Genomic DNA, 25027 nt, shown 5'->3' with positions numbered 1-25027 from the left:
GAACTCTTCAAGCTCTTGTTTAAGATTTGAGCCTCAGAAAGTGAACAGAACTTCGTCTTCGAAAACCAGCAAGACCCCGGGGTTTCGTGAATTCAAGAGGTCTCTGTCAATATTATATTGCTTTTCGCAAAGGTGGATGGAGTTAAGGAAAGCTCAAGGGAAGATCTCGTTTTCTCTACCTCAGTCAAGACTTTGAGATAAGACAGTTACGGGTTATGTAAAGGCTCGACGTCCTCCTGAAACGGTCAGGATTTTCGGCAACGTTCAAGTAGGATTCTTGCAAAGGCACTCATCAAAAGGACGCTCTTCAGGAAAGCGCAAGACAAGACTTCCTTTGCCATACTGCCAATAAATTTAAAGCTTTTTAGACCATCTGAAAGGGTTTTTCAGATGATAGATTTCATGTATGACACTTACCTGGCAGGTATATATATAGCTATATTCTCTGTTCGCACTGGCAGAATTTTCAAAACTCGCGGCAACCGCTAGATCACTGGTAGTTCAGGTGATCGCCACCCCGCTCCCGTGGCGCTGGTGCTCGGAATCATTCCCATTTTCGTCAGATTTTTTTCTGCCACTGAACCGGCAACATCGTTGTTGGTTCCCTGCTAGAATTCGAAACTCGTTAGCTGACTTTCGCTGTACTTGGATATTGGGTATCGTATTGGAAAGTTGGATTGGCAATCGCGATTGGAAGTTATTAGAATGTCTGATTCTGGTATAGTATTTCGAGTGTGTATGAAAGAAGGGTGTAAGGTGAGACTACCGAAAGCTTCGGTAGACCCTCACACACTATGTAAAAGATGTAGAGAGGTTTTGTGTACTTGGGACAATAGATGTAATGAGTGTGGAAAGTTTAAATGAGAAAGAAATGGAAGACTTTCACCAAATATGTTGAGAGACTTGAAAAGGATAGAGTAAGAAGATCGGTGTCTCGGAGTGAGAGGTCAGGTTTCTTCTAGTAAGGCCTTGAATAATTCTGTTATTTCTCCCCCTTCTTCCCAAGTAGAAGTTGTTAACTCCTTCTCCTCAGGTCTCTCCTGCGCCAGCTGCTGTTTCTGAGGATACTAATATTGTGAAAGTGTTGCCGCCCTTGCGTCAATGGGCGATCAGATTCAGCGTTTACAGACAAAGTGGGTACGATTGAAAGTGTCAGTGTAGTGGAGGGGCGGCTGATCGTCTCACTCGTGCTCCTAGACCTAGACCTCTGCCAAGCTCCCAGACCCAAGGTGAGAAGGACATGTCGACAGTCGAAGGGAGGCGAGAGGGGTTCCCTTACGATCAGTCGTCCCTTCAGGCAGTCCTGTTGCGTCCCAGGCTGCAGCAGTGCGCCATAGAAAAGGCGACACTGGGAAGTGTCCTTTCCTCGACAGATAGTGCTGCGTCAGGCAGGTATGGACGTTATGCGGAAGTTTCGCGTCCTCTGAAGAGGACGCATAGACCTACGTCTTCTCAAGATGGAGCGTTACCCGCAAGACGGTGGAGTAGTCCCGAGATTTTCTCTTCTAGTGATGAGGAAGAGGTGGTTCCGATTAAAAGGAGGAGATCCTTTAAGTCAAGACAAGACGCAAGACCTCATGTGTACGACGGTTCTCGGGATAGGAGCTCTCCTCTGAATACGGAGCAGTCTCTCCGATATCTTCCCCTTATCGTAGAACTCAAGATCGAGTTTCTCGTGTTGATGATCCGTCTCGTCTTTGTTCTCTGCTTGCTCAGACTTCACGCCAGGAAGCAGAGACTAGGAACTTCCTTGAAGAGATGCAAGGAAGGTTAGCCGATTTGGTTAAATCGTGGGGAACATCGGAACTTCCTCCTACAAGGCGTAAGGACGCATCTCTCCCAGTCAAGTCGTCTAAGAGGACGCATGATGGTTGGCCGCCTTCTCGTCAGGCTTCGGAGTCTCGGTAGGACGCAAGTTACGGGGAGCAGGACGCAGGACGCAAGTAAGAGAAACAGGAACGCAGGACGCAAGTTTTCGGAGCAGGACGCAGGACGCAAGCTTCCGGAACAGGACGCAGGACGCAACCTCGGAGCTCAGAAGGACGCAGGACGCAGGCGGCAGGAGCAGGTTTCTTCACGTGAGGTTGGAGAAGATTTTCTGCAGCAAGACCTGGGTTTACAGGATGTGTCTTCGGCAGAAGAGGAATAGAAGACTTAGAATCTGAGGAAGAAAAAGAAGGTGAAGCACCTTCTTCAGATTATAAGAAATTGACGAATTGCCTTCTTTCACTTTTTGGAGGGGATTTTCAGCCTGCAGCTACCGACATCACCCTTTTCTCAATTCTCCAAGAATAAAACTCCGAAGAAGTCCTCGTTTTTGAAGATGAAGTTTCGATTACGGCTAAGAAGGCCTTCAAAGAATTGATACGTGGTTGAAGGAAAAGAGGGAAGCGGGCAAGACTGTGTTCTCTTTCCTCCGCCAAATTGGCATCGAAGTCCGGAATTTGGTATGCGACAGGGGAAAATCTCGGCCTGGAGTGCCTGCCTCCGCCCAGGGGGATTTTTCCAACATCGTGGACAGTTCCCGCAGACATGCCTTGAATTCGGCCAAAGTGTGGTGGTCTCCATCAGAATTAGATCATCTCTTGAAAGGGATTTTCCGGACCTTCGAGGTTTTTAATTTTCTGGATTGGTCCTTGGGAGCTCTGGGACGAACAGTGGAAGATAATGAAGCAACGGCTTCTCAACTCCAAGCAGTATTATGTCCTGCATGGACAAAGCCTTAAGGGATGGAGCGAATGAATTGGCATCTCTTTTCACCGCAGGAGTTTTAAAGAAAAGGTCACTCCTATGCTCTTTTGCTGCTAAGGGCGTTTCTAACGCCCAGAATCCGATTGCTTTTTTCCCCACCCACTTTCGGGAGCAATTGTTTTCCTGCGGATATTATCAAGGATATTTCGCTTTCCCTAACTCAGAAGGCGACGCAGGATCTGTTAACTTCCTCGGTAAGGAAATTTTTACCCAACAAGGTAGTTAAGAAGACTCCTAAGGAATCAAGGCAAGCTAGTCAGCCCTTTCGAGGCAAGTCCTTTTCTCGTCCGGCCTTCAGAGCAAGAAGAACTCCGTCAAGAGGGGTTCGAAACCCAGTACTAAAACAATGAACAGCAAGTCCTTCAGACATCAGTAGGTGCCAGACTCCAGAAGTTTTGGGAGATTTGGCAAGAAAAGGGAGCAGATCCTTGGGTAGTCAAGGTGGCCAAAGAAGGTTACAAGATCCCTTTTCTAAAGAGACCGCCTCTTGCGACATCACCAAGAGAGCTGGGAGCTCACTACAGCGATCCAGGAAACAAGAAGCACTACAAGAACAAGTTCTTTCTATGCTCAAGAAAGGAGCAATAGAACCTGTTCTGGATCACTTATCTCCGGGATTTTACAACCGGCTGTTTTTAGTAGCAAATCCTCGGGGGGATGGAGACCAGTACTGGACGTAAGTCAACTCAATTTATTTGTGGAGAAAACAAAATTTACGATGGAGACGACCGATTCAGTACTGGCAGCGGTACGTCCAGGGGACTGGATGTCACCCTGGACTTTCAAGACGCATATTTTCATATCCCAATTCATGCAAGATACCGGAAGTACCTGAGATTTGTGATCCAGAACAGGGTTTTTCAGTTCAAAGCCCTCTGTTTTGGACTGTGCACAGCCCCACAAGTTTTTACAAGAGTGATGGCGAGCGTGGCGAAGTGGCTACACATTCTAGGAATAAGAGTCTCTATACCTGGACGATTGGCTCATAAGAGCCCAATCAAGAAAGCAATGTCTGGAGGACTTAGAAATGACGTTAACATTAACGAAAGAGTTAGGGTTGATGGTGAACTTAGAAAAGTCGAATATGAACCCCAGTCAGGAGCTAGTTTATTTGGGGATTCTGATCTCCTCAGTGACTTTTCGGGCTTTTCCGTCTCCCAACAGACAAGATCTGTGCATCCGGAAAGTGCAAGCCTTTCTAGAGAAAGAACAATGTTCAGCACGAGAGTGGATGAGCTACTGGGGGACACTCTCGTCCCTGGAACGGTTCGTTTCTCTAGGAAGGCTTCACATGAGACCCCTACAAATATTTTTGAACCAAGTCTGGCCAAGAAAATCGCACCAGATTCCTTCCTGTTTCAAATTCCTCGCAAGATCAAAGAGGAGTTAAAGTTAAAAGGTGGTGGCTAACTCCGGGGAGTTAGCAAAGGGGAGCGTCTCTCCAGCAAAAGAACCCAGACCATGTATTGTTCTCAGACGCCTCGGACGCAGGCTGGGGGAGCGACTCTCGGACTTCAAGAAGTCTCAGGTCGTTGGAGCAAGGAGGAAACGGCTTGGCATATAAACAGGAAGGAACTGATGGCGATTTTCTTGGCCTTGAAGGAGTTCAACGCGCGTGATTCGCAACAAGGTGGTACAAGTCAACGCGGACAATACCACAGCTCTGGCGTACATCCGCAAACAAGGAGGGACACATTCAATCTCTCTTTGCAAGTTGGCGGAGGAGATCCTTCTTTGGGCAGAGAAGGAAAACGTAACCTTCTCACCAGATTCATTCAAGGGGAGGAGAAGAATGTGAGAGCGGACCTGTTGAGCAGGGAAGGTCAACTTCTATCAACAGAATGGACGCTTCATTTAGAAGTATGCCAGTCTGTGGAAATTATGGGGTCGCCCAGTGGTAGACTTTGTTTGCGACAGCAATGACGAAGAGATTGACGACGTATTGCTCTCCAGTCCCAGACCGTCAAGCAGTCGCAGTAGACGCCTTTCTTCTAGATTGGACGGGGCTAGACGTCTACGCCTTTCCCCCGTTCAAGATATTAGGGAAGGTTTTGAAGAAATTCAGGGAGAGTCAAGGGACAAGAATGACTCTCAGTAGCTCCATACTGGCCGGCCCGAGATTGGTTCACAGAGGTACTGGAATGGACAATAGATGTACCAAGGACACTTCCAGCAAGAGTAGATCTACTCAAACAGCTCACTTCAAACAGGTACCACAAGAACACCCTCGCTCTGGGTCTGACTGCGTTCAGACTATCGAAAGACTTGTCAGAGCGAGGGGGTTTTCTAGAGAGGCGGCCAGAGCGGTGGCCGAGCTAGAAGAGCCTCTACTATTAAGTTGTACCAGGCGAAGTGGGGAATCTTTCGCAAGTGGTGCAAGAGTCGGAAGATTTCTTCATCCAGTACCTCTGTGACCCAAATTGCCGACTTCCTTTTATACTTAAAGAAGGAAATAAAATTGTCAACTCAGACGATTAAAGGGTATCGGAGTATGTTGGCTTCTGTATTTAGACATAGAGGTCTAGATATTACAATAATCTAGATCTGAGAGACCTCATAAGGTCCTTTGCAACAAGGAAGGAGCCCCAATACAGAGCGCCTTCCTGAATCTCGATGTGGTCCTGAAATTTTTAGGAACTAGTAAGTTTTGTAACCGATGGATCAAGCTTCGTTGAGAGATATCACAAAAAAGACCATCTTTTTGGTGGCATTGGCCACAGCTAGCTAAAAGGGTGAGTGAGCTGCAAGCAATTAGCAAACATATTGGTTGGAAACATGACAAAGCGGTTTGCTCTTTTCAGGAGGGGTTCTTAGCCAAGAACGAGAATCCAGCTCATCCATGGCCAAGGTCATTTTGAAATTATGGGTCTTTCAGATCTAGTAGGACAAGGAACAAGAGATAGTTCTTTGTCAGTAAGGGCATTGCGCTATTATTTGGATAAAACCAGTAAGATTAGAGGAACTCAGAATCACTGTGGTGCTCTGTGAAGGACCCTAGCAGAGCAATGACCAAAAATGCTATTGCCTTTTCCTTAGGGAACTATTAAAAAAAGAATCTCATATGTTATGCCAAGAAGAAAATTTAGGCATCCTTAAGGTTAAGGCCACGAAGTGAGAGCAGTAGCTACTTCGTTGGCTTTTAAAAAGAATAATAGGCCCTCAAAGATATCATTGAAACGACGTTTTGGTTTTGGAGGACTAATTCAGTGTTTTTGCAAGTCATTACCTTAGAAACGTCAAAACAACGTTTGACAATTGTCAAACGTTGGGTCCATATGTATCCTCAGGAGCAGTATTGGGCAAAGGATTTTCCACCCCATAACTTACTAACATGCTAGGTATTTTAATGAATGGTGTTGTTTTTTACGGTTGTCTGAGAGGGTGATTTCCTCTTCAGTCTGTGAAGTAGTGTGTTAGGTTAGTGTTGTGTGTGGTTCAGGTGGTCTAACTTATCCTAGCATGAATGCCCGTGGTAAAGAGAGGGCCAGGGTTTCCTGTCAACAAATTGGTCCCGTCCAGTTGTCAGACCCTTGTATTTAGCTTCATCAACTAATAGGTCACGTCCTAGTTGGAAGCTACTAAGGCTTAGCAGGCTAAGAGGCAGGAATGCTGAAGTCAGCTACCTTAGCAGGTAAGGAATCTAAGAGTATTTTAAATTTTTAAATTTTTAAAACTCTTACAATGTTGCTGTCTTTGACCCACCTCCAAATGTGTCAATCAGCTATATATATACCTGCCAGGTAAGTGTCATACATGAAAATGATGTTATTATGATATAACAAAGTTTCATGTATACTTACCTGGCAGGTATATATAATTAAATTCCCACCCACCTCCCCTCAGGAGACAGGGTTCAGAGAGAAAAATCTGACGAAAATGGGAATGATTCCGAGCACCAGCGCCACGGGAGCGGGGTGGCGATCACCTGAACTACCAGTGATCTAGCGGTTGCCGCGAGTTTTGAAAATTCTGCCAGTGCGAACAGAGAATATAGCTATATATATACCTGCCAGGTAAGTATACATGAAACTTTGTTATATCATAATAACATCATTTTCCTGAACTTTTAGTGTTGCTGGTGGAGGTGGTGATGTTTATTGTCGGTCGGACAGGTATTGGGTAACCTCACATCTTTATCAGGGACCCTTTGGTAATGGGGGATATTGGGTGGGGTAAAACATGGGGAGACTGCGGATATGTTGCTGTTATGATGGCTACCCTGGAAGTCATAAGGGAGCCATAAGGGAAACAACCGAGTGGACTAGCTGATCCAGTCTTGCCCGGTTGTTGATCCACCCTCCGATAAAATACTTTAACTCGTCCTGACACCGGAGATGGGCACCAGGCATGAATCATTGGTGGTTGGAGCAACACCTCGAGGCCTCTACTCTCCTTTCAAAGTAAGGAAAAGTACTTTTTCGGAGGGTGGATCAACAAGCGGGCAAGACTGGATCAGCTAGTACACTCTGTTGTTTCCCCCATACGCGATTGGCTAAGGAAACGTACCGATTATAAAAGGAACTAAACTAACCTAACCTAACCTAGTAGGCTGTGTTACTCAGGGTGGGGCTCTGGCCCCTGGTGAAGGAAACTCCACATTTTACCAGATGCTTCCCTATAATGCTGCACATGGGCAATAGCATTCCAGAATGGCCAACCTACAGTAACATACCATTTCTGAGGTTAATTAGGTATAGTTTAATCACAGTTGGCCGACAAAAAACAATGGTAAATTCTTAAGTAACCAAGATATTACCCCATGCAGAGCTGTTCTTTAATTCTAGTTTATACTGCAATAGTAGTTTGTGCTATGAATTGGAAAACTCTACCCTTTAGCCTATATCATAAAGTAGTCTAACCAGTAGTACAGGTTTATCAAATCGAGGTGTTGATGGTTATGTTTAGTATGCCATTTTTCAAACATCTAACTCACCTGGTAGTTATATATATAGCTTACGTCCCTGACGTCACGGCAGAATTTCAAAACTCGCGGCAATCGCCGATTGGGTAGTCAGGTGCACCACCTGTGCGCCCTCTACCAGGTACGTAGCACCATACCAACTATTCCTCAGATCTTCCCTGCCGCCGCTACGGTGACATCGTTGGAACTTCGCTCGTTATAGCCCGTGTCTTTTGCAGTATTATTTGGTGAAGTACACTTTGGCTTTGGCTTCGCTTGATTGGATTTTGATTTCGTTTCGATATTGTTGGTTTGACCTTTGCTTGTTTTTGATCTCTCTTTTTGATTTCTCATCATGTCTGATTCTGCTTCAAGTTTGAGAATGTGTGTGAAAGGTTGCAAGACTAGACTTGCTAAATCCTCTTTAGATCCTCATTCTATTTGTAGTAAATGCAGAGGAAAAGTTTGTGAGATAGGTGATAGATGGATGAATGAATGTAGGCTTGCCTGAGACTGAATGGATTGAATATTACCGCTATGTGCGTAAATTAGAGAAGGATAGGATAAGGAGAGCGAAGAAGACCTTGTCTCGCTCCTCCATAGACAGTCAAGGAATAGATAGTTCTCTATCCCTCGATAATCCTATTGATCCGCTCCTCCTGTTGTATCATTACCAAATCCAGTTTCAGAACAGGTAAAAGTCCATCATTACAGGACATGATGACGGCCATTTCAAAGCCCTTGGTCAACGGGTAGAATCCCTGGCACAAGACAGGGATAAATTATGGTCTAATATGAGAGATATTAAAGTGAATAGTGAAATTAGTGCAAGTGCAGTGGAGGGTGCGGCCGCTCGGACTTGTCGTGCTCCTAGTCTAGACCTCTTCCAAGCTCACCAACCCCTGTGAGAAGGAAAGTCGACCGACGAAGGAGGTGAGAGGTTTTAGCTCCCGAGCGGTCGTCCCCTCGAGTGTACCTGTAGACGATCCCCAGGACGCTCACCCTCGCTATAGAAAGGCGAGGTTAAAGTGTTTTCTTCGTCTTCTGACGACGCAGTACCCAGACGGGGCTGGCGTCAGACTTCTAAATCCAGACCCATTAAAAGGAAATCCCAGGACGCCGAGCGTCTTGATACTGGACGCCAGGACGATATACGTCAAGAGCGTCCAGGATGTAAGTCATTGGAGCAGCCCGAGCGCTTCCCTTGCAGGTTCCGATATTTGCTCTACCAAATTAGACGTAGACGTCGCACAGGCGGACCATCGTCTTTGGTAGGAGGCAAGGAAATATTGGAAAGGGGGAAACCTTCGGTGCAAACTGCAACTCCGGATCGTTTCTCTTTCGATTCCGATGCTTGCTCTCCTGCCAAATCAAGACGCATGATGTCGCACAAGCGGCCGTCGTCTTTGGCAGGAAGTAAGGAAGGATCGGACGAAGGGAGACTTTCGGTGCGTGCTACAACTCCTGTTCGCTTCTCTTTCGTCTCCGATGTTTGCTCTCCTACCAATATAAGACGTAAGATACCGCACAGGCGGCCGTCGTCTTTGATAGGAGTAAAGGAAGCATCGGACGATTGGATGCCTTCAGTGCATGCTCCTGCTCCTCCTTCGGATTGGCGTTCTTCAGGCCTTTCATCTCAAGACGAACAGAATGAAGAGAGAGAGATTGACTTTGCAACTTCTCTAGTCTGTTCCCAGCAGCAAGAAGCTCCACAGTTTTCCGTACTGCAAGATTTTAAGCAGAAACTCTCCTCTCTTATGCAGTCATATCAACCTGCTACTCTTACTGTTAAACGCCAGGACGAAAAACGTTTTAAAGCAAGACGCCAGGATGAAAAACATCTTGAAGCAAGACAGCAGGACGATAAGCGTCTTGAAGCAAGACGCCAGGACGAAAGAAGTCTTGAAGGAAGACACCAGGACGAAAAACGTCTTGAAGCAAGACGCCAGGACGAAAAAACGTCTTGAAGCAAGACGCAAGGACGAAAAAAACGTCTTGAAGCAAGACGCCAGGACGAAAAAAACGTCTTGAAGCAAGACGCCAGGACGAAAATCGTCATGAGACAGGACGCCAGGACACCAGGCATCAAGGTACTGGACGACAAGACTCCAGGCATCAAGAAACTGGACAGCAGGATGCAAAAACGCAACATGACATCGCTACATCAGTTGTGTCTCAATCAGAAGAAAGGAATGAAGACATCCCCCATTCTCCTTTTGATCAGATGCAAGTCGTTTCCGAGGAAGAATATCAAACAGATCTACAACCTTCAGCAGATCTTAAAAGGCTTATGAAAGTTTTTGCGGAACTTTTTCCAGAAAGTTTTGTGCCAGCTGCCCCTCGTTCTCCACCTTCAGAGTTCACTTTAGGGAAGGCTTCTAAAGAATCCGACTTTACGAAGATGGTATTATCGCGCTCTTCGAAAAGAGCCTTGAAATTAATGAAGGAATGGATGGACTCTAAGAAAGACCAGGGAAAAACAGCTTTCTCATTTCCTCCGGCCAGATTAGCTTCCAGATCCAGCATCTGGTACGACACTGGAGAAGTCCTAGGTTTGGGAGTTCCAGCTTCTCCCATGTGGACTTCTCTAGTCTTGTGGACTCTTCTCGTCGGACGGCCATGGGGAAGACGAAAGTGTTTGGTCTTCCTCTGAAATGGACCACCAATCCTCAAAGGGATTTTTAGATCCTTCGGAAGTCTTTAACTTCCTAGACTGGACTCTGGGTTCGTTGGGAAAGAAATTGAAAACTTGAAGTCTACCAAAACGGAAGAACTCGTTCACCTTATTTCATGCATTGACAAAGCGCTTCGAGACGGGTCGAACGAGCTAGCAGCCCTTTTCTCAGCTGGAATCTTGAAGAAAAGGGCCCAATTTTGTTCTTTTCTTTCGAGTGGAGTAACGCTCACTCAGAGAGCGGAACTTGCTTTTCGCTCCCCTTTCGACTTCCATCTTTTTCCGCATAGTTTGGTAAAAGAAGTATCCTCAGCTCTGACTCAAAAAGACGACACAAGATCTGATGACTAAAGCAGCAAGGAGAGTTTGTTCCGTCAAGTTTTGCAGGACAGAAACTTAAAGAAACCACTCCTCTACCACGTAGTTCTCGGCCCTTTCGAGGTAGATCCCTCAGGAGAGGGAATGCAAGACCTATTACAAAAAACTCCAAGAAAAGAGGCTTCAGAGGAGGAAGTAATAAAGTCTGACAAAGTTCTTCTTCAGACAGTGGTAGGAGCCAGACTCAAAAATTTCTGGCAAACATGGGAGAAAAAGGGAGCAGATCCTTGGTCTATTCAGCTCTCAAAGAAGGATACAAGATCCCTTTCTGGAAAAAACCCCCCTTAGCAGAAAGACTGATCGATCTGTCAGCCAAGTACAGAGGAGAGTCCAAGACTCTAGCGATACAACAAGAGGTTTCTATGCTAATTCAGAAGGAAGCAATAGAAAGAGTTCAGAACCTGGAATCTCCGGGGTTTTACAATCGATTATTCCTGGTCCCCAAGAACTCGGGCGGATGGAGACCGATTTTGGACGTGAGTTCCCTGAATTTTTTCGTGAAGAAAACAAAATTCACTATGGAGACAACGAAATCAGTTCTTGCTGCAGTCAGACGAGACGACTGGATGGTTTCGTTGGATCTCCAGGATGCTTATTTTCACGTCCCGATCCACCCAAACTCCAGAAAGTACCTAAGATTTGTTTACAAGACAGAAACATTTCAATTCCGAGCTCTTTGTTTCGGTCTAAATACCGCACCTCAAATTTTCACAAACTTATGAGCAACGTAGCAGCAATGCTACACAAGAAACGCATCAGAGCCTCATTGTATCTGGACGATTGGCTCCTCAGAGCCCATTCCTACGCCAACTGTCTGGAGAATCTTCAGAAAACAATTCGATTATCAGAAGACCTAGGCCTTCTGATAAACCACCAGAAATCCCAACTGATCCCATCCCAGGAAATCTTTGTACTTGGGGATGAGGATTCAGAGTCAGGTTTTTCGGGCGTTTCCGTCCACATTGAGAACGGAACAAGCTTTAGAGAAAATAAGAAACTTCCTAAAGAAACAGATGCTCTGCGAGGGAGTGGATGTAGTCAATGCTGGGGACCTTTTCCTCGCTAGAACAGTTTGTCTCCTTGGGAAGACTGAACCTACGCCCTCTGCAGTTTCATCTAAATCAGCATTGGGACAAGAAGAAGACACTAGAGTCAATGTGTATTCCTGTTTCGAACGACATGAAACACTATCTACAGTGGTGGAACGATCCCGTCAAGCTCCAGGAAGGCCTCTCCCTAGAGCAGAGGAACCCAGACCTAGTGTTGTTTTCCGACGCCTCGGACTCGGGCTGGGGGAGCAACCACTGGGGAAGTTAGAAGTCTCGGGCTTCTGGAACAAGGAGCAAGTAAAGTTCCACATCAATCTGAAAGAATTGACTGCAGTTTTCCTAGCTCTCAAGGAATTAGAGAGCGTAGTCCGGAACAAGGTGGTACAGGTCAACTCCGACAACACAACGGCATTGGCCTACATCAGCAAACAAGGCGGGACTCACTCAGTCTCTCTGTACAGAGCAGCAAGAGAACTGCTCCTCTGGACAAAAGGAAAAAACGTGATTCTGGTAACACGCTTCATTCAGGGAGAAAAGAATGTGAGAGCAGACCATACCTGAGCAGAAAACATCAAGTCTGACAACAGAATGGACTCTCCATCAGGAAGTTTGCAAGAGTCTATGGCGAATCTGGGGGCGCCCTTGCATAGATCTCTTTGCAACAGCGCAGGACAAGACGGATGGAGACTTATGTTTCCTCCAGTCCCAGACCCCGAAGCAATCCACATAGATGCGTTCCTTCTGAATTGGACACATCTAGACGTGTACGCCTTTCCCCATTCAAAGTGGTACACAGAGTGTTACAAAAAGTTTGTGGCTCACGAAGGAACCAGGATGACTCTAGTGCCAACCCTTTCTGGCCGACAAGAGAATGGTTCACAGAGGTACTGGAATGGATGGTGGACACCCCAAGAAGCCTTCCGTTAAGAGTAGATCTACTCAAACAGCCCCACTTGGAAAGGTATCACCAAAACCTCCAAGCTCTTCAGCTAACTGCCTTCAGACTATCGAAAAAACTCACAAGAGCTAGAGGATTTTCGAGGGAGGCAGCGAGTGCAATTGCAAGAGCAAGGAGGTCTTCAACCATTAAGGTATACCAATCGAAGTGGGAGACTTTTAGAGGATGGTGCAGGGACACTCTATTTCCTCTTCCAGTACCTCTGTGACTCATAGCAGATTTTCTGCTATACCTCAAGAAGAGACGTAACTTTTCTGCTTCTACTATCAAGGGTTATAGGAGCATGCTAGCAGCTGTCTTCAGGCATAGAAACCTTAATCTATCTGATAATAAGGATCTACAAGATCTTAGATCCTTCGAGACAACTAAGGAAAGAATACAATCCTCAACATCTTGGAATTTGGATGTAGTCCTCAAGTTTCTCATGAGTGACAGGTTCGAACCCTTACAGGAAACATCCCTTAAGGACCTCACCATGAAAACTCTGTTCCTGATTAGCCTAGGCAACAGCAAAAGAAAGGCCGTCAGCGAAATCCATGCCTTCAGCAAAAACTAGTAGGTTTCAGACAGGGCAAAGCCATCTGCTCGCTACAGTTGGGATTCCTAGCCAAAAACGAACGCCCCTCTCAACCCTGGCCCAAGTCATTCGAAATTCCGAACCTCTCGGATCTCACGGGTGAGGAAGTAGAGAGAGTTCTTTGTCCGGTAAGGTCTCTGAGGCATTACTTGGAGAGAACGAGACAAATACGTGGCACTTCAGAAGGGCTTTGGTGTTCGGTCAAGAAACCCTCTCTGCAAATGTCGAAGAATGCGCTATCCTTTTTTATAAGGCAATTAATTAGGGAAGCGCATTCAGCATGTACTGAAGCAGATATGAAGCTACTTAAAGTTAAGACTCACGAGGTTAGAGCTGTAGCAACCTCGGTAGCATTTAAACAAAATAGATCTCTTCAGAATATCCTGGACGCAACATTCTGGAGGAGCAAGTCAGTTTTTTGCGTCGCACTATCTTACGCAAGTGCAAACTTTGTATGAAGACTGCTACACACTGGGTCCGTGTAGCAGCTCTTTCAGTAGTGGGAAAAGGGTCTACCCCTTAAAACCATAATCCAATACTCTTTTTCTTTCTCTTGGAACTATTGAAAAGTTATGGTTGTTTGTGGAGACTGGATGCAGTCTTCCACAAATCATTGATCTTTAGTCAGGTGATCAACTTGTTCCTTAGTAGTGCCCGGAACAAGAGTATTGTAGGGAGTCTAGTCACATAGAGGTTTGACCGGTTGACAGTCTCCAAGAGGTCTTCAGCCCCCTGGGTGGATCGCTGGACCTCATAAGGAAAGCAGACACAATGAGACAGGATATCATTAAAGTCAGCTTCCTTAACAGGTACGAACCCGTAAGTTTGTTTTTATTAACACTTATGTCAATTCCAACGATGATAGCTGTTTCTGACCCTCCACCAAAGGTGTTAATCAGCTATATATATAACTACCAGGTGAGTTAGATGTTTGAAAATGTTATTTTCATGATAAAATAAATTTTTGAACATACTCACCTGGTAGTTATATATAATTAAATTCCCACCCTCCTCCCCTCTAGAAACTATGGGCATGGAAGATCTGAGGAATAGTTGGTATGGTGCTACGTACCTGGTAGAGGGCGCACAGGTGGTGCACCTGACTACCCAATCGGCGATTGCCGCGAGTTTTGAAATTCTGCCGTGACGTCAGGGACGTAAGCTATATATATAACTACCAGGTGAGTATGTTCAAAAATTTATTTTATCATGAAAATAACATATTAACCTAAATGTAGGCATATTCTGAACATCCTTGTAGCATGAACCTAGTGTAAAGCTAAGTTGTACTTCCAAATGTATTCATTGTTTCTTTTAGTACAGCTTTGGTTCAAGGAATTTTAACCATAATTGCTTGCAAGCCTTATAATAATTACTAGCATATCCTAAGGTAGCAAATTTATGTTAGTATAATTGTAGTAAGATGGGCTATGCTGACATAACTAGGACTAGTAAAAGAAAATTAGGAATAGGCTATACACTATGTAATATAGGTTTTGGGTTTTTGTACATGGAGCTTACCCAGCAGATATATACTTAGCTATAGACTCCGTCGTCCCCGACAGAAATTCGAATTTCGCGGCACACGCTGCAGGTAGGTCAGGTGATCTACCGCTGGGTGCAGGAATAGGAACGATTACCGTTCTAGAACCCAGATTTTCTCTGTCGCGGTAGTGTCAACATACGTTGTTGCTACCTCCTGACTTGATTTTCGTTTTTTTCATCGCCATCGACCTTTCTGGGCTGTCTTTTGCAGGGAAGTACTGGGTCTTTGGTTTGGCATACGCTTTTATTAACTTTTTAATGAATTTGGCTTCGAAATTTCGAAGAATATATTACGTGAAACTACCGAATTTTTCCGGTAGACACTTATATTTTGCAATAAGGGAAATATTGATTTTTTTTTTCACTAATACGTGTATAAGTGTTAGAACTTGATGAAGGAAATATAAGATCTAACTCCTACTTAGGAAGTCAGAAAGCATATAACTAGATACGCTTCCTTTAGAAGCTTTAAGAGCTCTCGTACTAACGAGCAGTTAGAGTATTGACAATTCTAGTAGTTGTTGCATCCTCATCACCTTCTTACTCCACAGAATCTACAAATTCATATGTGCAAATTTGAAGATAAATGGATGGAGCTCAAAAGGCGAGCTCTAAAAAGGTAAGAAGTGAATATAGTGTTCCCAGTGCAGTGGAGGGTGCGTCTGATCGGCTCCGTAGCGCTTCCAGGCCTAGACCTCTTCCAAACTCCCAGACCCAGTGGAGGAGGAAAGTCGACAGCCGCAGGAAGGTTAGGGAGAACCCCCACCGGTCAGGCGTCCCCTCGGCAGGTTCTGTAGAACGTCCCAGACTGCCAAGGATAGCCATTGATAAGGCATCCTTAAAAAAGTGCGTCTCTTCATCTTACATCCGAGAAAAGACGAAGAATGTATGTTTGGAGTGATCTAGCGCGTTCTCTGAAAACTAAGAGAACACTGAGCAAGAGCCAGCCGCTGCAGGAAGCCGCGTTCCAGCAAGCTAGCGTGAGGTACGTTCCTATAGCCAGCAGCGAGGCGCGTTCCAGCTAACAGACTAGCGCGAGCCGCGTTCCTACAACCAAACGCGAGCCGCGTTCTAGAAAATTTTTCTTGGCGCAAGGCGCCTTCAAAGAGACGAAGCGCCAGCCTGGCGCAAATTGCGCCAGAAAAACAGACGGCTAGAGCAAGGAGCCTTACAGTAGAGTGGCAATCAGAACGATCCTTCCATTGAACGTTTCCGGGCAAGAGGCTCTTTCTAAAAGGGGTCTAGTAGGCGCTCGGAACTGTCAGGCGCACGGGACCTTCCACGCAAGCGGAACGTTCCAGGAGCGAGTCTCCTTTCTAGCGTGCGGAAACATTCCAGGCGCGCGGAACATTCCAGGCGCTAGGTGCAAGGAATCCAGGCGCCAGAATATCCTTTCTCTATCTGCCTCGGCAGGGAAAGAAGGTAGTAGAGTATCTGCTGTATGAGAATACGATACGGCAAATCATAAGCACATACCGTAGTTACTTCTTTGCTGAGCAACTCAATTACCAGTATCCTTCCAGGAATTTCCTAGGAAGGACTACGCTTAAAGGGATTGTTTAAGACAACACCTACTTAGCTTCTAGATTTATCGAAGTCTTGTTTCGCTTAGATATGCATTATAAGAACTTCCTGAAGTTCGATAATAATGTTATAAGATTCCTTTATTAAATGGAGTAGCTGGCAACTCTGGAAGAGTAAGGCCAGTCGGCTAACGAGACTGCTATCGCTTAGACACCAACGCAGTATCATGTAGGTGTCGGTCATGAGTGGGCGGTAACATGTCTCTCTCCTGCGGGATGGAATGAATAACCGTGTCTCTCCCCTACAATCGTGGTTTTTAGCCTCGGATTGAGGGGATAGTTAAGCAAACATAAATAAAATATTGTCTGCCTTTTGCTAAGAAGCTTTCAATAAGAAAGATATTACATTTCAATGCTGTTTACCGTAGGTAACATTTTTAAAAGGATTCTAACGCAGCGAAACTCTATATTGTATAATGCTCTCATGCTTACGAAAGCATGGCTTATTAGAGTACATGCTTAGTGAGAAGATGAATGTAGTAGAGAATTCACTTTAAGACTACGGTATTGGTCAATGTCCTTATGCACGTACCTAGGTTAACTGCAGAATTCCATAGTATCCTTACAAAGGTTTCCTAGATTAATGCCTGTTTACCTACAATGTGAAAAAAAACAGTATTATAAAGGATTCTTAATACGGCGGCAGCTGCCGGCTATATATAAATTCTCTCATCCTTTCGACGAAACGCACAACAACCTTTTTAATTTAAAATTCGGATATTGCTCAAGAGAATTGGGTGGTGGTCGGATGGGGAAACCATTCTCCTTGAGTGGCAGAACATAGTTGTTTCCCATGAATGGACTATACTACGTAATCTAAAGTTTTTTCCCACTAAGAACGGAAATTAACATGTGAAGGATGTTTCGGGTACCATAAAGGCATAGATGTTTATGGCACATAACCCTAAAAACAAAGAACTAGAAGGAAGCGCCAGCCTGGCCGCAAACAATTGTGGCCAGAAGCACATCCAAGATATTTTTTCCCTCGTTTTTAGCGAGTTATTAACCTTAAGCAGTTCCAGTAAGCCTCTTCGGACAGCAGGCTCGGTAACGGCAAGATTCGTTTTCCTGATTTCGTTTACCAAAAAAATTTAATCGAAAAGGGGGTCCGCTTTACAAGGAATTGATGAAATGATTTATTTTAATCCACTTAGGCCAATTCCACGACCTCTTCATTATCGGCAAAGAGCATCATCGAGAATCTCTTTTTTCGCCCCGGTTCGCGTTAAACAAAAGAAAGAACCTGATTTGGGAACAGTGTACCGGAACGGAAAGTAACGAATCCTTAAGAGGTTCGATTGGCAAGATTTTGCAATGTACCGTGAAGAATCCTTTCTCGATCGAAGATAATAAACTGTTAACGTATGTCTAACCAGTTTATTGAAAAAGAGTTTGTGAGAACCTGCGGAAAGTCTTCTTCATAGGATCTCTTTGTAAGGTATAAGAACGAACAGGCGTTCCTTTAATGACTGATTTTCTTTTTGGTGGCCTCGAACCAAGAGAGGTAGCTATAAAGACATCTTTAAATTTAAAAGAAGGGGAAATGAAACTTTAGCCTTTTTTCCCCTAAGTTATAAATTCTTAACCAAAGATATTAATGAATAATTGGGACTGGCGTCAAAGGAAGTAAGAGGTATGTATGGCCTCATTTTGGCCTTCTAAGAGAGGTTGGATTCACTAGAAGTCACGTTCGTTCTCACAGCATTTTTTTTCGTAAGGCTTTTCCAAGAGTATCTTGGATAGTTCTATCAGCAATCTAGTTATAAATAAGACCCTATAAAAACCTCTCCACTTCTGAGTCTTGTCCAACGTGCAGAACTGACCAGTAAGTGGGACATGGAATGATAGGTTTTTTTCAAGGTAAATGACAATAGGTCATGGGCTAAAGACATAGAATTGCTGCAGATCGTGTTAGGGAATGAGGAAAACTGTCCTCTTCCGATACCATCTGTGAACCCACATAGCGAGGTTTTTCTTCACTTTCAGAGGGAAGAATCACCTTGTGTATATATTTGTTCTATCAACAAGAAACCGCCAGTTAAAGGCCCATAACTCTGTCTCTAACAAGGGAATTAGAGAAATACAGAGGATTAAGATCTTCCGGGATCTTATACGATACCCCCAATACGACAAGAGTAGGATTCTCCATGTACTTCGAATGGGATTTTTTTTTTTTTTTTTTTTTTTTTTTGGTTGGTGTGTGGCCACAGATTTCCGTGTTTCCGACAAAATGGTGAAACTACTGCTTCTCATCCTGACTTCTTTGAGGAAGGTTTATTGAAGGAATTCTTTGTTTGTCTGTTAAAAAGAAACCTAAAGGCCAAGAAGACCAAGTGCAATTTTTTGTGCATTGGAATCTCGCATAACAGATTCAATGGGAGACCCTCGGCAATGGGTTCTTGCCAGCCATAGTATGTCTGGCAAAAGAAATAAATCCCTCTTTATTCCTGACGCAACGCTTTCAGAGAGAACGTTTAGTTTGCCCAGGCAGGGGTACTTACATTTTCATCTCACAGAAGAAGAGAATGGTTTAAAACGTTTTGCCTACAGAGTCTTCGGGGTGCGATGAGGGCTCAAAATGCTTCCCAGAAGGTATTCAGAAGGGATACAATAAGAGCTAGAAATCAGGTTGGTGCCCGCCCAACTTTCAGCTCAGTCCGTCCTTCGACTTCCAGACTACCTTCCCTTCCATTCGGGGCAAGGATATAAGGGAATTCTGCAACGAGCGAACCTCAATCAACATGTTTTAAAGAAGAGCAATCTCGTTAGCAAAAGAAGTGTTCACGAAGGATCCTCCTCGGAGGAAGACTCTTCTCTCTCGTGCTGTGGTTAGATAATCCGTTCGTCTACGGGGTGGTTGTAGCTGACTAAAAAACATCACCTCCCCTTGGCCCAGGGCCAAAACAGCTCAAAGGGAGAGAATTTCTTCCACCCTTCTCGCCAAGTCTCCTGATAAACTATGTGGTTGTTTACAGGAACTCTCGGACAATGTAGCGCCAGCCACGCGCCAAATGCCAATACAGGCGGGAAAAAATGCCAGAGGCGGACAGTTCCAAGGAACTCCTGTCCATGGTCGGGAATCTGAAAAGAGGAGCGGGCCTCCAACCTGGCGCAAATGCCCGCCAGAGTGCGAACAAATCGGACAAGATATAAGAGTGTCCGTGTGGGACATCGTCAGACATACCTAGAGACTCTTCCAAGCTCGAAGCTCCAAGCAAGTGTGGAGGAGCCAAAGCCAGGCGCGATGGCGCCAGCCTAGGCTCTAGGAGGCCAGCCAGGCTCTAGGAGCCAGCCAGGCTCTAGGAGTCCAGCCAGGCTCTAGGAGCCAGCCAGGCACCTCTAGGCTCCAGCCAGGCTCTAGGAGCCAGCCAGGCTTCTAGGAGCCAGCCAGGCTCTAGGCGAGCCCAACGCCAGGCTTCTAGGAGCCAGACCAAGGCCTCTAGAATGCCAGCCAGGTCTCTAGGGAGCCACAGCCAGAGCTCCTAGGCAAGCCAGCCTCAGGCTCCTCTAGGAGCCAGGCAAGGCTCCTATGGAGCCAGGCAGGCTCTAAGAGCCCATCCAGGCTCTAGGAGCCAGCCAGGCTTCTAGGAGCCAGCCAGGCTCTAGGAGCCCTCAGCCGGGCGGGCCATCCATGGGTTGCCAGGCCATACTTGCTCCTAATCGGCTAGGCTCCAGTCCAGGATTGAGGATACCATCCTAGACCGCAAGGCTCCTTCCAGTAAAGAGAAACCCTAAAACTAAGCTTCTGTCATGTAAAGAGGCTAGTCCCCATTGATATGATACAGGTAAGGCTCTGCCATGTAAGTGGGTCAGCCCCCATTGGCACCGATCCGAGAAGGCTCTGTCGTGTAACGGGTAGGGCTACCCCATTGACATGATCCACGAAGGGTTTCGTCAGTCATAGGTCCCTCCCCTACCTCGCTTGAAAGCTCTTGGGAAGGCATGCATACTCATAGACAGTTAAATCATGAAGTTCTTCTGCCATGGCTCCAGGCTGCCTTCCAGCGCAAGGCGACCAGCCTAGAAACGCAAGGCTCCCAGCCAGGCGCGAGGCGCTAGCCAGGAAGGAGGAGCCTAATCAGGCCCCAGCCCAGGCCCAGGGCGAGGCGCCATCTAGGCGCGAGGCTCCAGCCAGGCCTCTAGGCGGCCATTCAGGCGCAAGGCCTCCAGCCAGGCGCGAGGCGCTAGACAGGCGCTAGGCTCCCTGCCAAGCGCTAGCCAGGCTCCAGGCTTTCCCCCACCCAGAAGGAGATCTATATCAAAAGAACGCCCTGGCCTTCTTTGAGACATTGTGATCTCCTAAGCACTTGATAAAGTGCAATTGGATGAATTCCTTTCAAACAGCTCTGAGAATTAAAAGCGCATGAAGTGCGAGCTTTTACCGAAATTCTTTGTTCTTTCCCCTAACAATATGTCATAAAAGGACCATATTAGCTGGTCCCATAAACGGGTGAAGATGCAACTCTGTGTTGGCTTCCCATTATCCGAAGGATGTCAAGATAAACCTTCTCGAGGGATCCTTCTCTCTTGTTGATACGTGTCCTGCGGATACATTGCTGGGGTTGATAGGGACTCAGCAGGATACTATGTGCTTCCATTAACTAGTGAGTTAAATTTTTTTAATTTAACGTTCGTGTTTTTTTTTCTTTTGGGTTTTTTGTTTGGAAAGGATTTTGTAGAAATAACTCTTTTCCAACATTTTAAGCACTAACCCTCGTGTTAGGACTCCAGGTGCTCGGGAATCGGTGTTGTGCTACCTTAATTATGCCACTAGGGCATAGGCATATTGGTCATGGTAAGAGGCCTTCTTCGTCGGTAACTGGATAAAGACCCCATCGACAGACCCCAATAAGAACTCTTAGCCAATAGGTCCCACACAATCCTCTCTGAGGCTTCTTGAGGCGCGAAGCAAGATTGCCTAGGCATTTAGCCGTGGAGGCTTCCGCCTGAATCAAGTATTAATCCAAGGTTTTGTTATTATTTATTACCTACAACGTATGTTGTTTACCTGTCTATTCAGTAAATAGGTTGTCTCTTTCCCACCACCAAGGTGTCAATCAGCTAAGTATATATCTTCCGCCTGGGTAAGCTACCATGGTTACAAAAAAATGATATTGTTAAGATACAATAAAGTTTTGTACATACTTACCTGGCAGATATATACGATTGATGGCCCACCCAACCTCCCCTCAGGAGACAGGTGGAAGAGAAAATCTGGTTCTAGAACGGTAATCGTTCCTATTCCTGCCACCCAGCGGCAGGGGCGGTAGATCACCTGACCTACCTGCAGCGTGTGCCGCGAAATTCGAATTTCTGTCGGGGACGACGGAGTCTATAGCTAAGTATATATCTGCCAGGTAAGTATGTACAAAACTTTATTGTATCTTAACAATATCATTTTACCTAATACTAAATACCATTGTAGGGTACAAATAGTTTTTGATAAGTTCTGAGGTTCAAACTTAGGCTATATATGATGGTCAGTAGGATTTGTGCACTTTATACGCTTAAGGGTAGTGAGATATTTGGTATAGGATGTTGTAATAGACATTGTGATGAAGTTTTATTCAATTTAATTGTAGTAAAGGTTATGTCATTATACACTATGTCATATGGAAATCCTGGGTGGAACTAACCTTTATTCTCTACTTCTTGTTTATGTTTTGTGTTGCCCCAAAATTTCTGAGGGCAGCTTAGATTCAAGGCTTTGGCATAGGTTTAATTTTGAATATGAGTGTTTTCAGAACTATAAATGTTCATGCACAGTTACTTACTTCTTCTGATGTCTCTATTTTAATGGCAGCTGTGCAGTCTAGTGTAAAATTCTCAAAGTATGTCAGGTGTCAGCCTTAGTATTCCAGATATCAAAAATTAAACTTGCATCATTATTTTTAAAGCTTCATATTGCCTGGAAACTTACTACTCACGATTCATACTCCTGCAGCATTGTCAAATAAAAGGTGATACTTGGGCTTATAAGTTATGGACATGACAGTAGTATTAGCTTTTTTTTTTTTTTTTTATAAAATATCTGATTGATAAAACTCTTGTCAGTTTGTAATCTGGGGTGGAACTGACAGTTACCAACCAGTGTAAATGAGATGATGAGGGAAAATTGGAGTTGGCTTGAATTTTATCCTTTGGATCACCTCTTGTAGAACAGTATGTTATAGCATCAGCTGAACTCCAACGGCACCAGAAAAGTTGGATGACCCAGACATACTTAGATGAGAACTATGAGGGAGAAGGCTGGAGGTGAGTGAAGATTTGTACATAATGAAATGCAGGGAAGACATGAGTGGTGAAATTCCACAGATGCTCTTAATGTCACATGACATTGGAAACACTGATGATGATTTTGATTTTGACCCTCAAATGTTAACTAAACTTTGATAATACCATGCTACTGCTGCTGCATCACACCAAAGGTTACATACTAACAGATAATTGAGCCAAAGATAGAAATATATTTAATATTGAGTATTCAGAGTGAAGGTATGACTGCAGCATTTCAATGAACCTGGGTGCTGAAAGACTTTTGGGCCTGATGAGCTATAAATAATATCATTCTTGGGAGTTTAACTTGCAGCCACTATATACAGTGTATGAGTACCTAGCTTTCATCTGGCACCTAGTATTTCCCATTGCTCCCCAACCCCCTTGTTTTTCCTATTACTTTGTTGTCTAACTTTGGTAAGTTTACTTTTATTTAATTTTTCACCTGTTGTTGAAGAACAAATCCTTAGGGCAAGCCCTGTGAGAAAACTGGAAAGGTGTCTTAGTGGTCATATTAATCCACTCTATAATAATATTAATAATCTGTATGACATTCCCTGATAAATAAAATATAATTCCATATGTAACTTACCAAGTAATTACATAGCTAATGTTTCAACGTGCACGGCAGCTTAAGTTTTGAAATTCGCAGTAACACTTCTATTGTTTCAGTGTAGGTGACTAGCCCCACCCACTTTCAGGGAAGAATAGGTAAACACAACTGAAGAGCCCAATTAGTTTCTGCTGGTTAATGACTGGACTTCAGTTCCACTGATTAAGACAATTTGTCATGACGATGTCTGGCTCTAGTGCATCTAGTATTCGCTTTTGCAGCAAAGGTTTCAAGACTAGACTTATGGAGGCCTCTTATGATTTTCATACCATTTGTATCAATTGTAGGGGACAAGTATTCATGATTAATTTGGCTTGTGTTGAATGCAGGGACTGGGATCAGGGAAAGTGGAAGGTGTTAAAAGCTCGTTTTGTACATGAACTTCCCTGACAGATATATACTTAGCTATAGTCTCCGACGTTCCCGACAGAATTTCAAATCTCGCGGCACACGCGACAGGTAGGTCAGGTGGTCTACCTTACCCGCCGCTGGTGGCGGATGTACGAACCACTCCCGTAAGCTTGTCAGATTTTTCTCTGTAGCGCGGAACGATAACAACTGTTGTCGGTTCCTCTCGATAGTTTTTACGATTCTCGCTTGCCTGGAGTTAATTTGTTTTGGACTTCTTTTGGTGACGTATTCGCTTTGTTTGGCTTGGCATACGCTGATTGTGGACGGTTTGATTTTGAGTTTGATTTTCTTAACGATGTCTGATCTAGAATGCGGTAGTTAAAACTTCGGTTTTGTTTAGGGCGTTTGCGTGAATGAATGAAGGATGTAAGGTGAGGTTGCCGAAAGCTTCGGTAGACCCCCACACGGTTTGCATGAAATGCAGGGGGAATGAATGTGCTTTTGCTAACCCTTGTAGTGAATGTAAGGGATTGAATGAAGAAGAATATAAGGCTCTCTCTTCTTATGTTAGGAAGTTGGGAACGTGATAGAGTGCGTAAGGCTTCCTCAAGAAGTTCTAGCAGATCTAGAATGAGTGAGTTGGATGTGGATCCTAATAGTACTAACGATAGAATTAGAACCTTTTCCCTTCCAAGTTGCAGGCCCCAGCTCCCGCACCGAAGCCGAAGATTCGCCTTCGGAGGCGGCAGCTCTGAAAGCCAAGAATCGTTCTATGGATCAGAAGATTCTTCAGTTGGAAGGTAAGGAGAGTGTTAGTGATCAGTGCAGTGTCCCCAGTGTTGTGAGGGTGCGTTCTGACCGGTCTCCTTAGTGCCTCTAGGCCTAGACCTCTTCCAGACTCCCAGTTCCAGTGGAGTAGGAAAGTCGAAAGCCGACGGAGGGCTAGGGAAAGAGCCCCCACGGTCAGGCGTCCCCTCGGCAAGATCCTGAAGTAACGCTCCCAGGCTGCCTCGGATCGCTACAAGAAGGAGCTCCTACGCCAATGCTTCTCCTCTTCGTCGTCTCCCTCTCCGAAGAGAGGTTGGAACTCTTTTCCCGGATGCGTCGCGCCCGTTGAAGAGGGCTTGGAAGGCTCCCTGCAGTCCTTTGGCTTCTAGTCCGGAGGTTTTCCCGGAAGAATCGTCGGTGGAGGAGGCGAAGAAACCCAAGAAATCCTGTGATCGTTCTTCTTCTCGGCGCTGCCGCGCTCGGCGCCTGCTTCCGAGGAAGAACAAGAAGATTCTCCTACGAGAGTACTCGCGGGACTTCAAGCTCAGATCACGGCGCTAGCAGACTCTCTAGCAGTTAGATCACGTAGGAAGAAGGACGTTTC

General features: G+C 45.2%; 2 protein-coding genes across 2 annotated transcripts in view; one reads left to right on the top strand and one right to left on the bottom strand.

Annotated features, from left to right (window-relative positions):
• Positions 1 to 22664, top strand: part of LOC135207729 (glutamate receptor ionotropic, delta-2-like) — a 35826-nt gene extending 13162 nt beyond the window's left edge. Inside the window, exon 12 of the mRNA XM_064239556.1 lies at positions 22470 to 22664. The gene's annotated coding sequence lies outside the window, so the exon portion shown is untranslated. The remainder of the gene's footprint in view (positions 1 to 22469) is intronic.
• The window catches only part of LOC135207859 (uncharacterized), a 56709-nt gene that overhangs the window by 22521 nt on the left and 9161 nt on the right, over positions 1 to 25027 (bottom strand). The gene's annotated exons all lie outside the window — the stretch shown is intronic.

Source organism: Macrobrachium nipponense, chromosome 34, assembly GCF_015104395.2.
Source record: "Macrobrachium nipponense isolate FS-2020 chromosome 34, ASM1510439v2, whole genome shotgun sequence".
Lineage (NCBI taxonomy): Eukaryota > Metazoa > Arthropoda > Malacostraca > Decapoda > Palaemonidae > Macrobrachium > Macrobrachium nipponense.
The sequence above is the reverse complement of the archived record's forward strand: the minus strand, read 5'-3'. Positions and strand labels throughout refer to the sequence as shown.